Raw genomic sequence first — 14292 nt, 5'->3', positions numbered from 1 at the left:
CGGCCAAAAGGTGCTGGTTATGTTGCCCAGCTCCCACAGTAAATTTGAGGCAAGATGGCAAGGGCCAGCACGGGTAATAAGACGAGTCGGCCCAGTAAATTATGAAGTCCAGAGGGAGGGCCGACAGAGGACGTCCCAGATCCTACACGTTAATTTGCTGAAGGAGTGGCAGGAGCCACAGGGGCTCCTTCTAGAAATGGATCGGGAGTCAGAGGATGGAGATTACCAAGGGCTAGAGGCAGGGCCCAAAACCCTAGAGGAGGGATTCCCCGGGGAAGGAGCGTCCCTCTCGCCGCAGCAAAAGAAACAACTGCAGCGATTAATCGCGGAGTTCGGGGATGTGTTTACGGAAACTCCCGGGAAGGCTAAAGGCGTCGAACATGCGATCCTGACGCTGCGAGGCCAGGTTGCCAGAGAGAAGTGGAGGCGGATTCCCTTCTTCCGACGCCAACCAATTAGAAAAGAACTAAACCGTATGCTGGCCCAGGGCATTATCACGCCTTCCGCAGTCCCTGGCGGAGCCCGTTGGTGGCCGTAACTAAGCCGGATGGTAGTTTGCAGCTGTGCGTCGACTTTAGAAAGGTGAACGCCATCACACAGTTTGACGCCTTCCCTATGCCCCAGGTGAACGAACTAGTGGAGCGCATCGGGCAGGCTAACTTCATCTCCACCCTGGATCTGGCAAAGGGATACTGGCAGATCCCCTTGCGGAAGGAGGATCAGCCCAAGACCGCGTTTGGAACACCATGGGGCCTGTACGAATTCAAGAGGATGCCGTTTGGGTTGAATGGGGCTGCAGCCACCTTCCAAAGGCTAATCGATTGGGTGCTGGCGCCCCACCAAGAATACGCCGCCACATATATCGACGACATAGTGGTCTACACCCAGACGTGGGAGCAGCACCTTCGGGCCCTGAGGAAGGTCCTGCAGGAGTTACGGGGTAAAGGCCTAACGGCCAACCCGAAGAAGTGTGCCCTGGGAAGATCAGAGACTAAATACCTCGGCTTCCAGGTAGGCAAGGGGCAGGTAAGGCCCTTAAGGGACAAGGCGGCGGCCCTCCGGGACTATGAGGCCCCAGTGACTAAGAAACAGATGCGGGCCTTTCTGGGGTTGGCCAGCTACTATCGGCGGTTTATTCCCCGGTTTGCAGAACTGGCTAACCCCTTGGTAGACACAACCAAGGGGCGGGAGCCTCCCCGAGTCAACTGGACCCCGGAAAGGCGTAAGGCTTTCGAAGAGCTCAGGCGAGCATTGTGTCAGGGGGTCGTGCTACATACTCCGGACTTTAACGTTCCCTTTATCCTGCAGACCGATGCTTCGGCGTACGCCCTGGGAGCTGTCGTCTCACAGGAGGTGGAAGGAGCGGAGCGTCCCGTGGCGTTTGCCAGCCGGAAACTAAACGAGCGTGAGCAAAGGTACTCCACGATCGAGAGGGAGTGCCTCACTATACGGTGGGGCATAGACTATTTTAGATATTATTTATTGGGCCGGGAGTTCCGGCTAGTGACTGACCACACCCCTTTACGGTGGCTCAACTCTGCCAAGACAAAGAATGCGAGGATTATGCGATGGGCCCTGGCGCTACAACCCCTACCAGTTTCAAATTGGGCATAAGCCGGGGCGCAGTAATACTGTAGCAGACTTTTTGTCTCGGTGCGGAGGGGCAGAGACACCTCCTGAGCCCTGGGTATCGTCCCGTACGGGCTGGAAGAAGCCAGAGGAGGGCGAAGCTGGTCAGTCAAAAGGAACGCCTATCGGCGTCTCCAGGGGTGTGGTATGTGAGGGGGCCAAGGCCCCAGGGGGCCAGGGTCGGGCGAGGAACACCGGAGTTCCGCCCAACTTCCGGGGCCCGACCCGGAAGTTTGGCCGGGGGCTTAGCGCTTCCCGGAACTCGGACCGGGCCGGACCGGGACCGGCCCGGGAGAATAAAAGGAGCCCACCTACCCCAAGCAGAGGAGGACTGAGGCTCCAGCCGGAGCCTGCACCAGGAGCTGCGGAGCCGGGAGCCACGCAGCAGGAGCTGGCAGCAGTGAAGCCGGGAGCCGCGCGGCAGGAGCCGGCGGCAGCGAAGCCGGGAGCCGCGCAGCCGGAAGCCACGCAGCAGGAGCCGGCAGCGGCGGCGCGGGGAGCTGCGGAGCCCAGGACCGCACCGCAGGAGCCAGTGGAGCCGGGAGCAGTGGAGCCAGAGGCAGTAGCGACTCGAGACGACGAACCGGTAACAAGGGGGCTGGCGGCAGCCGCGCCGGAGGGGACCGGAACGGGAGGTTCTGATGGAGGGACCCTTCTCCGGCGGCTGCGGGCAGTTTGGCCGCGGAAGAAGACCCGCGGGCAGGGAGGTAAGCCTCGCAACCCCCGGGTCTCGAGAGACAGTCAATAGGGGTACGGACACCCCAGACCCATAGAAGCTAGCTGCACCTGGATAGGCCAGGTGCCGTAAGGACTCCTGAGGAGGGTCCTGCAGTGCGAGGGCGTTACCCCACTGCAGGACTGGGACACGGACAAGGGAGCCCCCTGACGGAGGCTAATCCCGGAGGACCGGGCGAGGGTGTAGGGGAGGAGGAGCCCTCAGGACCCCTGGACCTTGGAGACGAGGTACCCCATCCGGACCGCCAGCTTCCCCGTACGGGTGAACCCCCATATTACATCAAGTCGTGGCAGGCGAGATCAGCGGAAGCGGGAACGGCCCGTCGCGTACCCCCCCTCTCCAGGGGCCGTCCGGGGATAGGGGGACTCACGGTAGGTGACGCACCCCATCCCCTCACACCAATTAATTAGAAAAAAAAAAAAAAAGAAAAGAAAAAAAATCAAACTACATTACAAACTCTATAATGTAAGGTGGAATATTACAAACTAGGTAAAGTAATAGCCTAAACTTAGATGCTATAAAAAAAGTTACCTGGTGGAAATTTTCCAGCTACTAACTCTGCCAATACATTACAGAACAATTTGCCTCCTATTTTACTTATTCTATTGCTTCTTAGTTAAATGCTTTCCAATTATTTACAACTCTCTATGGACTCTTCCCAATAGAATCTAACAGATATTCTGGGCCCCTATACTTTATCGTGTGGCCTTCATTCTCAAAGAATTACTCCTTTACACAGTCCTCCAGATTGACTGGTATTTTACAAATGTCTAAAATTCTTGGTGTGACTTCATTTCAACTACAACTCCTTAAAAATAGGTCCATAAACTAGCATCACAACTTAGAGGTGTTGCAAACTCTTTAAAATGCATTTCACACTTTCTATTATTTGCTGTTACAGTATGCTGTTTTTCAAGAGACTGCATTTCAGTGGTGGGTGATCTAAAACCAGTAGATCTACTGTTTAATTCTCTTCTTACTTATACCAGTTTAAGTCAGGAGTAGTTATTAAATCAATGGAGTTACACTGGTATAAAAAACAAATGACAATAAGATCCTAATTAAGTCTAGAGTATGTAAAGTACTCTGGGAAAGAAATGTACATGGATGTAGATCATATTTTAATTTAGCTCTAAGTAACTTACACATAATAAACATGCAAAATACTTTACAAAATATTTTTATTATCAGTACATTTGCTACTAGAAGTGAAGGCCAATTTCTGCACCAAGTCAACTCCTTCAGGTCACTAACTATTATCATGCTTTTTGAAGAAAAATCATTCCATCTTAATGTGTATTTCAAGTTCCTGCTATATAAAAGAGCTTCTTTATATTTTCAAAAAAAAGAATATATTTAAAGAAAACTGCATGATTTAAATATATTTATTCTACAACTCATGACAAATCTTGACATTATTTTCTTTAAAACAGTTTACAGCTCATAGCATGATGGAACATTTTTAAAGGAAATATAATCTGTTCATTGCCAGCATCTTCTGATATTCCAATCTTCCAGATGTTTTCTGGAAGGAAATTTTAGCATCTTCAGCAAGCTCTACAAGAGAAAAAAAGATACAATATTATTTTTTAATGTTTTTACCTTCTAAGCCCCCAATCCTAGTATCTAACTGTCATTTGGATTTTATTTGATCAATACCCTGCCTCATATACATAGCCATGCAGCACTTTTACAGTACAATTGTGCACAGTCCTTACATCAAGTGAAAATAAATACAAGTCAAGGAACGGCAATCTTACCTGTCTAGGTTTACAGTTTTTCAGGCCAAGAAGATAATTAGTCTTTTTATTTGTCTTACTCTTCTTTTATAGCAATATAATTTCTAGCAGAAGATACAGTATCTGCCAGAGAAACAGAGGGGGAAAATCTTAAATTGATCTTTGGTTTACATCCTTTCCCAGACTCTTTAAAATAAAGCACTGATGAATGCAGAGAAACTGAAAGTAATGAAATTCAAATTGAGAGAGAAAAATAAGAATAAAAATTAAAAAAATCCAGTGTTATAGACCGTGCACAACTTACTAGTGTGTGATGACAAATACACACCTGTTTCAAATGCAACTAAAAATATTCATTCACTATAACAAACTTACCACCACAGGGTTTGTAGTGACTTCTGTATTCTGTGCTCACTGAGAGAAGTGGGCCTCTGCTTATACCCCTCTTCTGATCTTCTCCTACATCCCTGTGTTCTCTCTCATCTGTAGCCGACATATTTATTCTTGTACGTGGAGTCACTCCATATTTATAACCAGAAGTGGTGTGGATTTTCAATGATTTCCAACAGCTTTACACAAGTAAAGATGGTCAGCTCGTGGAATTTTTTTTTATGAGAAAGTTGGGCTGAATCAAATCAAAGTGTCTATAATGAGTCAATTCTTGTCATCACATGTGCTAACAAACCTGGCCTCCAGGAGCTGAATTCAGGAAACATTAGCTGCTGAAACTCCACACAGAGTGAGTGAAGACAGAGTTAGGCATCTAAGAAATGGATTCACAAGAACCATTACCCTGAGTTAGAAGTTACCTAGAACTAGCCAACTGGAAAATGCTGAAACTAAGAGTGTATCTTAAGCTTTTTCTGAGGCTTAGAGGCCTTACTAAGGACTGCAAATAGTGATTTTCCTGTGCTTGGGATCAACAACATGGTATCTTCTCCTGAACATGGGTGTCTATCCCTTTTAAAACAAAAAACCTGAATATGATCTTCTTTTAAAAAGATTGGGGGCAGGGAAGAGAAGGTGGTAAATCTGGTTGCACTATGCCGTCACTGTATCAAATGTATAACTAGTCCCAAACTTTGAAGCAAAAGGGTGATTATCTGGAAGCAGGCACAGGTTTGATTTGGTTTTTTTCCTGATAATAGTATGAAGTGGGACTGGCAATCATATTCATAATTGATGAGTGTACTGGGGCAAGTCACTTCCCTTTTCTTGGGTTCAGTCTCTCATTTTTGTATAATGACAATGATGCATATTCATCTACACAAAACAGGTGAAAGCAATGAATTAATGAACATGAAATTTTAAAAATGTTAACAAAAGTGCTTCTATACATAAACTTTCCATATTGTACTGGCAAACAGGTAAGTGTGCCTAAGTAAACAGTACTGAGTGCAAATACTGGATCGGCACATATAAATGAAGGCTCAACAATGCTCGCTGTGACTTAAAATCTCGATCCCAAATACATGTTTTGGTGTCTAGAGTTTCCATTTGGGTAGAACTAGCCCATTGGTTCTCCAATCTTCTTTCAATAGCATTCAGGACTAAGCCCCAAAACATATGATTCTATATGGCTCCAAATACCTTTTTGTTCAATGAGCAAGGAGAAATAGCAATTGGTTGCAAGTTGGTGGCAGAATCCAAAAGAACAAAATCTTTCAGTTCCCAGGCCCATATACTAGAAATGTTATCTAAAGACTAAACAAGTCACACAGATGCTCTGTCATCTTAAATTTTGCAGATCTTTGCTGACAACATCAAATTGATGCTCAGAATAAAACTTAGAAGAGTTTTCCTTTCATAAAAAAAAGATCCTGCTGCATTTTTAATGCAAGTAACTCCTAATGTAAAACATTCTAAGCTGGGCTCAGATTACAAATGAATGTATTTTAGCTTATGCTAAAAACCCTTTTAACCCCATAACAGCCACTGCCAATTTGGCAGGAAATTTTGGCTGAGCAGGGGAGTTGAGTGAGTGTTGCTGAAAAGCAGACTCTGTCCCTTCTTTACAAAACCTCATTTGGCCATGACTCTGGAAAATATATTTTCTTCCTTCTGTATTCTGAAAACAAGGTATATGTCTTATTTGGAAGAAATGTGGTAGTTGTGATTTCGGGGGGGGAAGGAGGGAGGAGGGAAAGATTGTGGTCATGTAGTTAAAGATTACCTCACACTTCATTTTCACTGCAATTTGATAACCTTCCTTCTAACATACACTAAATGTTTTAAGTACTTGATTTTCCAATAATGTTCTTTTAAAATAATTTTTCACTATTTTTCACCAATACACTTTTAACAAAATGTTTGTGTGTAAACTACTTCTTTAAAAGTTGAATACAAGTGATCAAGTATAAAGGAGCAAGAGGTGGAAGACTTTTAGCAGAAAATAGGCTAGGTCTCATCTCTCAGTATTGTTTATACAAAAAGAAAGGAAAACTCATTACAAAGCTCACCAGACTTTCTTAAATACTCTTATATACATCAGTGCACAAATCCTTCATCATCTTTGCCAAACTTTATTTCATACGTACATCTTTTAGCACCCTGTATACACTAGGCATTTGGACAGTGACTTTTTACCTGTGAAGTTACCAGGTCAGTTAACAGTTTGTATTTTTTTCACATGCCACTGTGCTGTTAATGGTAAATATGTTAAAATTTTATGACTGGATGTCACAGTACAGTTCCTCAATTAGGTAGAGTTCCTCAGCCTAAAACATTGCTCTTCTACATATACAGAGAAATGAAATGTTTCTCTGAGCACCTGTCTAAAATATCTTAGGGAAGAACTCTTGACCAAATTACAGTTCTATTTTTTTATACTGCAGTATATATAGTATTCACAGCATCTAAAAGAACATGTAAGTTAGAAAAACTAATCACTGAAAATATTTTACAGTTCCACAAGGAATGCCACATATACCGCATGTTAAGTAAAATGTTACATAAGGTACATGAGTTATGGTATATATTTTTTTAAAACATTAGTTGCATGTGAAATGGTAGTTACCATTGGCTACCAAGTCTCTTCTAAGACACTGTACTCTTAGCATTCAATACAAAAGAAAATTCACTCTCCAATCAATTATTTAAAGGGAAAAATAGCTCAAATGTTTAAAATCAGATCTTCTAGCACAGAAACAATATCTTGTTGAATCTTTATTTCACTTTTTGCTATCTATGCCAATGTTGTTCTTTTGTTAAAAATACACCTGAGGCTTTTATAATCTTTCAGTTATAGATGTAGGCATTTTTCATTATTCAATATATTTTTTTTTTTTTAAATCTGCCATTCACAGTTTGTTACATTTTTTAATATACTGGAAGCTCCTGAACTGCAGTTCTACAGAATAATTGTATTGGTTTAAAAATAATCAATGTATTCATTCTAATAATATCTCAAAAGATGCACAGAGTATTAGATCAGCACATTTAAGTTTACTCATGTTTCCTTTTAATTGATCTATACACAGAAGGAAAAGCGGGGAAATAAACCAATCTTTAGACAATGCACTTGGAAAGCAGCACAAATAACTTTTTATTTCATACAAGCTCAAAAGCTAAAAAATATCTCCAATTCTTATCAGGACATAAGGATCCAACATGAAAATAACTAGACACTTGTGCCTATTCTCAGTATGTTAAATGAGCAACGAGAACAAAAATCTACAGCTAATGCTTGTGCTGGTTGTAATGACCACATTTTCTCTTGCATTTCAGAATGACATTTCGGAAAATTCAATCAAGGTTCTGATTTTCTGAATGAAATCTATTAAATAAGCCAGAAACATCAAGGAGTACATGAGAAAGAAATCAGTCTTCTACATCAGGATACATTTATCAGAACATTAACCAACACTTGTACAGTAACTAATCTGTTACGATTTAAGTTAGTAATGAAAACACTTCTGATTTTTAACCTCAAGGCTGTCAAAAAAGGAAAATAAAATCTATTACATTAAAACTGTCACCGGAGAATTCTCTGAGGTCCACAATAGAATTTCTGGAGCCTACTGGCACATCTCAGAAGAGTTGGTCTCCATCTTTTTCATGACAGTTTTCAAAGGATCTCTGGTTTCCTCCCAGCATAAAAAGGGAACAATTTGTGAAATCTCAAAAACCAGTTGCTAACAATCTCAGGCCATAACTCAAGGTGAAGCCATGAGCAAGTTACTTAGGCTCCCACATTAAATAAAGACTGAGCTAATTATCCTACAACCCCATTTTATAATTTATTTGTGTGTGTTTAGTTATATCACTCTATACAGGGACTGATATAACACACACAAACATACACTCCAAGGATTCTGTCCGTGCTGTGAAAAAGAAGGATGAGGAGGAATCCTACAAATTTATCTGCACACATGAATCCTCTCCTTATCCCAGGTTCTCACCCCATCCAAGTCAGAAAAACATTAGGTATAGTAGACTTTCCATCAAATCTTTGGGGGGGGAAGGGGAAGAGAAGAATCCCTGTGATTTCAATCTACTCTGCTTCTGCCTGACTTTAGACTAACACTGTTGTACAGGCTGATTGATGCCTGCAGCCATAAAGATGGAATTACTTCAGTTGTGGGTTGAGAAATTCCTAGTACATCTATACCCAGTTCTGTTCCCTTTGCAATCAATTGCAGAATGCCTACAGGCTTCAATAGAGCCATGCCAATTTACAGCAGATTAAGATCTGGTCAAAATGTCACAGCTTTAACAAGTTATTAGATGTCTCTCTCTCCTCTAGTATATATTCATTGATTCAAGAGTCTACCTTCTCCTTAGTTAAAAGATCTAATAGACATAAAGAAAGGAAAAAAATACAGCAATCGTTTTATAGTTTTTTCAGAACCGGATTATTTATACATTTCAATTCTATTTCTCTTAACGCATGGTATTGACATTACCAGAAAGTCATAAGATTAAAGCTGTGAAATGTGACTTTTGATCCAGTTAAACTGGAAATATTTAATATATCTAATAAAATCAGAAAAAAAATCAATATATTTTAATTAATTATGTATTAGGGCTGTGCAAAGCTTCAGTAGCCAAATAGATTCAGGAGATTCAGCCTGATTCGGGGACCAAATCCAAATCGAATTGGGAGACCAAGTAAAAGCTCCAAATCAATCTGAAGCATCCGAATTGATTCAGGAAAGCTTCAGAAAAAGATTTGGCTGATTGAGATTCAGCCATAGACTAAACAGGCAGCTAAGAATTGCCTCCAGCTAGTAAATCTGTTGGGGTTGAGGGGGGAGGGAAGGAAGGGGCGTGGGAGAGGGAAGGACTGGAGCTAGGACACCCAGCCAGGGTGGGGGGGCCAGTTACTCACGGAGGAGGGCATGGGATGTGGGCACGGCAGCACTGGAAGCAGGAGCTCTGCCCTACTGCTGCTTGCCCAGCCAGGGGAGGATGGGGGTGCAGGCATGGTTCACTCCACAGATTGTAAGGCCAAAGGGACCTTGAAAGATCATTGCATCCAGCCCCCTGCACCAAGCAGGAAAGATAACTGAGGGTCAGGTGACCCCAGCAAGATGACTGTCCAGTCTCCTCTTGAAGATTTTCAGGGTGGGCAATTGCATCACCACTGCAGGGAGTTTATTCCACAGTCTGGACACTCTGACTGCGAAGAAGGTTTTCCTAATGTTAAGCCTGAATCGATCTTCCAGGCGTTTGTGGCCATTACTCCTGGTTTTCCCCTCGGATGCCCTGGTGAACAGTTGCTCACCGAGCCCTTGATGTACTCCCCTACTGTAATGGTAAGCTGCTACCAAGTCTCTTCTCAGCCTTCTTTTCCTCAGGCTGAAAAGTCCCAGATCCCTCACCCTTTCCTCATATGGCTTGCCTTTTAAGATTCTGATCATACAGGTGGCTCTTCTTTGAACTCTCTCAAGCTTGTCCACGTCTTGTTAAAGTGTGGTGCCCAGAACTGGATGCAGTACTCCAGCTGTGGTCTCACCAGTGCCAAGTAAAGCAGAAGAATCACCTCCTTGGCTTTGCTGGAGATGCAGAGTATTATTTGCTCTACTGGCTACAGCATCACACTGCCAGCTCATATTCATACTGTTGTTTATTATCACCCCCAGGTCTCTTTCATTCATGGTGCCCCCAAGCCTGTGGGTGTGTTGGCGGTTGCTCTTCCCAAGGTGGAGCACTTCACATTTTTCAACGTTGAACTTCATCAGATTCCAATCCACCCAACTTGCTAGCCTGTCTAGGTCCACTTATAACTGCGGCCTACCTTCAAGTATGACCACACTTCCCCATAACTTGTTGCCACCTGTGAATTTGGCTATTAAGCTCTTCACCGCCACATCCAAACAGTTAATAAAGATGTTAAAAAGTACTAGACTGAGCACCAAACCCTGCGGGACACTGCTGTCCACTTCTCACCAGGATGACACAGATCCATTCACTACGACTCTCTGGGTTCCATCCTGCAGCCAGTTTCTCACCCACCTGACTGTCTCAGAGCTAAGCCCACAATCCTCCAATTGTCTCTTAAGGACATTGTGCGATTCTAAAAATCAAAGGCCTTTTGGAAGTCTAGGTATACAATGTCAACCTGCTCTCTTGTGTCCAGGTGGTAAATCACCTGGTCATAGAAGATGAGATTGGTAAAGCAAGACCTGCCTGCGATGAACCCACGCTGGCTGTTATTCAGAATCTTACCTTCTGCAAGCTTATCACAAATAAACTCCTTGATGAACTTTTCTAGAATTTTCCCTAGGATGGAAGTTAGGATGAAATAGGCAAATCAGCCGATTAGCCTATAGTTATCCAGGTCCTCCCTCCTGCCCTTCTTGTGGATGGGCACAACATTGGCCCTCTTCCAGTCCATCCTCAGGGACTTCTCCAGAGCGCCATGAGTTGTGGAAGTTTTGCCAGGGGTTCCCCAATGACTTCAGCCAGCTCCTTCAGCACTCTCAGATGAAGATCATTCAGTCCCACTGACTTGTATATGTCTAATTTTATTAGCTGGTCATACACCAATATTACAGCAATAGTAGGAATGCAGTTATTCCCACCATGCTCATCCTCTGCTCTACCTGGCATGGTTTTCCCCTTGGTCTGGTGAAAGACCAAGGCAAAGTAGTCATTCAGGAGTTCAGCTTTCTTCTGGGTAACCAGCTCTCCGGAGTTGCTGAGCCCCACACTCCCATTTGTTTTCCTCCTGTTCCCTGCACACCTAAAGAAGGACTTCTTGTTGTCTTTCATTCCTGTTGCTAATATACATTTCGTCACCACTTTTGCAGGGAACAGATAAGAAAGGCTAATGTGGGCCGTTGTGGAATAGTCATCCTAGGGGCCTGCCCTGAGCTTCCATAGGTTTATAAGCCTCTTACTTCTTTCTTAAGAGAACCATAATTTCCACGTTTAGCCAAGAGGGCTTCCCAGACCTTCTGTTACCTCTTCTCCCCATGGGAATGGACTTCCTTTGTGCTTCAAGGATCATGCCCTTAAGGAAAAACCACTCTTCATGCATACCTTTCGCCTTTGGCCCCTGGCCCCACAGCACTTGTCCTACTAGTGAGCTAAGCCTGTTGAAATTTGCATTTTTGAAGTCCAAGACTTCAATCCTGCTATCTGATTTGTCTGCCTGACAACCTCAGAGCAGCTGCCCTATGGCACAGCTGCAGCATGGCTCGACAGGGCACCGTGCACCGTCTGGGAGCTGGGGAGGATCCACCTGTCAGCCACAGTTCCTGGTTTGATTCCCCAGCTCTCTGATCATTCCGCCAGCTTTTCCTGAGGGGTCATGGCCCCCAGATCTGCACATGGGATTTCAGCAGGCTGCTGCTGCCAGCTGGGGAAATAGCTCAGAGCTGCCACCATCACAAGCTGGCAGCCTGCTGTTATCTCACATCATCTGGGCACCTGCACCCCCCCAGGAAGAACTGGGGGAAGTGATCAGAGAGCTGAGGAATCAAACCAGGAACTGGGGGAATATTCAGGGACCTGAATATTCCCCCAACTCCCAGTTTGATTCCCCAGCCCCAGGTTCAATACATTTGGGAACTGGGGTGGCTCTGTGTCAGCTGGAGATCAGCAGTGCGCAGACCCAAAGGTCCCAGCTCCCAGGCAGCATGCAGCACCCTGCCAAGCCACACTGTACCCACACCATGGGGCAGCTGTTACAGAGGCAGGGGACACAATCCTTGCTGCCACCCACTGCCCCATGCTGCACAGGGGGCTCTACCACAAGTATCCAGAAGCCCCAATTGCCAGTCCTGAAGCTGGTAAGTGTGGGGCTTTTTTTAAAGTGCTGGGAGGCTGGGACCAGATGGGGGATAGAGCCAGGCAGGAGAGCCATGGGGGCTTCTCCCACAGCTCCCCCCACCTGGGGAGAGGCAGGTGCAGCCAGAGGAAACGTGGGAGAACCTGCAGCCCCTGCCATCTTTCCCCGACCAATCCAAATGACCAAATCAGCACTGAATCTTCCAAAGCTGATTCAGCTGAATTGATTCAGGACAGTGATCTGAATCGAATCACTGTCCTCCAACTCAGCCAAATTCAAATCCAAATCAAATACTTACCTATTTCCACAGGCCTAGAATATGCATTATCATCATCACAGCACTTATCTCATCAATTTTAGTTGTTCAAAACTTCTTGCATATGAACCATGTCCCCCAGATGTTTATCGCCACATTCTTATGGAGTAGATAAAAAGCAAGAATATTCAGACGTAAATCCAATAACGTTATTTGCACCAGCACTGGAGATTGGAATGTGTTGTCCTTTGTTTATTCCACTGGAGGTTGTCCAAGCACCTGTGACAACAGAATATTTGCTGGATGCATCTGCTTGCTTTCTGCATACACCCTAGGTATCAAAACACTCCGTACAAAAAGTTATGAAGATCACTGTTGAAATAAGTACCACTTTAGTTCCATTCTTTCCAGTGGACTCAATAAAGGGGAAGAGAATAGTGGAAGGTAGTGGAATATATACACAAAGACAAATCTGCTCAGAGAAGTCCAGTTACGGAGAAAGGAAAGTATTTTTTCTTTCTTCTTCTAGGCTAGGAACAGAAGTTACATATAAACTGGTTTAAGTGATCAGAAACTGGTTTAAACCAGTAACAGAACATAAATTCAGTGCTTATGAACTGAAATGAAGTAGCTGAAATTGGTTTCAGATAAACCTGGTTGAAAATAGCATCAGACTTAACGATTTGGTTCAAACCAGTTTATGGAACTTCTGTCCCAGACCCCTTCTAGGTTTAACTTAAACCAGAGCCTCCCAGCATGCTTTTCACTGCTGGGCTGGACTGTCTGCTGCAGACAGTAGGACTGGCCCCACTCCTCTGCTCTCTAGCTGGAGTAGAGGCATGGCCATGGCCAGATGCCAGCCCAGCCTGGCCCCCTAAGGCTAAGGGGGCAGAGAGGGAGTTTATTCCCCCCTCCCTCTGGGGATGGCAGCTGGGGTCTACCTGGTTGAGAAGAGCAGCCCCTGTCAGAGTAACCCCCACCTTGCTGCTACAAGGTGGGGTGGGGGCATGGCCAGAGCCAGTGGGCTTGGCCCTGCCATCCACCTGCCTCACTCATGGCCAAAGCTGGGGCTGTAGCGCTGGGCTGCACAGGTCCACGGGCAGTGCTGAGGACCAGCTTGGAGGGACCAGGGCCCTTCCCAGCCAGCTGTTAAATGGAAGTATACAACCAGAATATCTTTGCTGCAGTGGCTGTGGTTTAGGCTAGGGCCACAGGAGCTGTGTAGCCATATTGCTCTCAGCTAGCCTTGCCCAGAATGGGCAAGGCAATCATGGAGCTGCAGCTGGCTGAGAAAGGCCCAGTAGGGCCAGCCTAGGCTGGGCCACAGAACCAGGGCCCTTCCCAGCCAGCTGCAGCTCCATGACAGCTCAACCTGCAGCACGGGAGTCAGCTGGAGACCACACCACTGCAGCTGCGGGCACACACCTTGGCAGCCAGACTGGCCACATCTGAAGCTGCCTGGGCTGACTCGGAAGTACTGGTGGGCCTAGAGCCCAGCAGCTTTACACCGCGGGTGCTCATGTGTCCACAGACACGCAGCCGCTGCTGCACCCGTCCCTCACTGTGCAGCACCCAGCCCCAGCTACAGTGCCACCATAAGCCGCATACTGGCCAAAGCCAGTGGGGCTGTTCTTCCTCCCTCACCTCCAGCTGCCATTGCTGCTGTTGCCTCTGCCCCTGAGGCTCCACTCTGTGT

General features: G+C 45.3%; 1 protein-coding gene and 1 long non-coding RNA gene across 4 annotated transcripts in view; both read right to left on the bottom strand.

Annotated features, from left to right (window-relative positions):
• ERC2 (ELKS/RAB6-interacting/CAST family member 2) overlaps positions 1-14292 on the bottom strand; it is a 951034-nt gene that overhangs the window by 704285 nt on the left and 232457 nt on the right. The gene's annotated exons all lie outside the window — the stretch shown is intronic.
• Positions 3630-4508, bottom strand: LOC109311320. 2 transcript variants are annotated; one of them, XR_002101475.1, is made up of 3 exons: positions 4480-4508; positions 4126-4227; positions 3630-3922 (listed from the first exon to the last, which is right to left on the bottom strand). It is a non-coding gene; the product is annotated as an uncharacterized LOC109311320 (long non-coding RNA). The 2 variants fall into 2 exon arrangements; XR_002101474.1 differs by having other exon boundaries at positions 4126-4504.

The sequence above is a fragment of the Crocodylus porosus genome, unplaced genomic scaffold (genome assembly GCF_001723895.1).
Source record: "Crocodylus porosus isolate Cpor-Errol unplaced genomic scaffold, CroPor_comp1, whole genome shotgun sequence".
NCBI lineage: Eukaryota > Metazoa > Chordata > Crocodylia > Crocodylidae > Crocodylus > Crocodylus porosus.
Note: the sequence above shows the minus strand (reverse complement) of the source record. Positions and strands in the feature narration are given on the sequence as shown.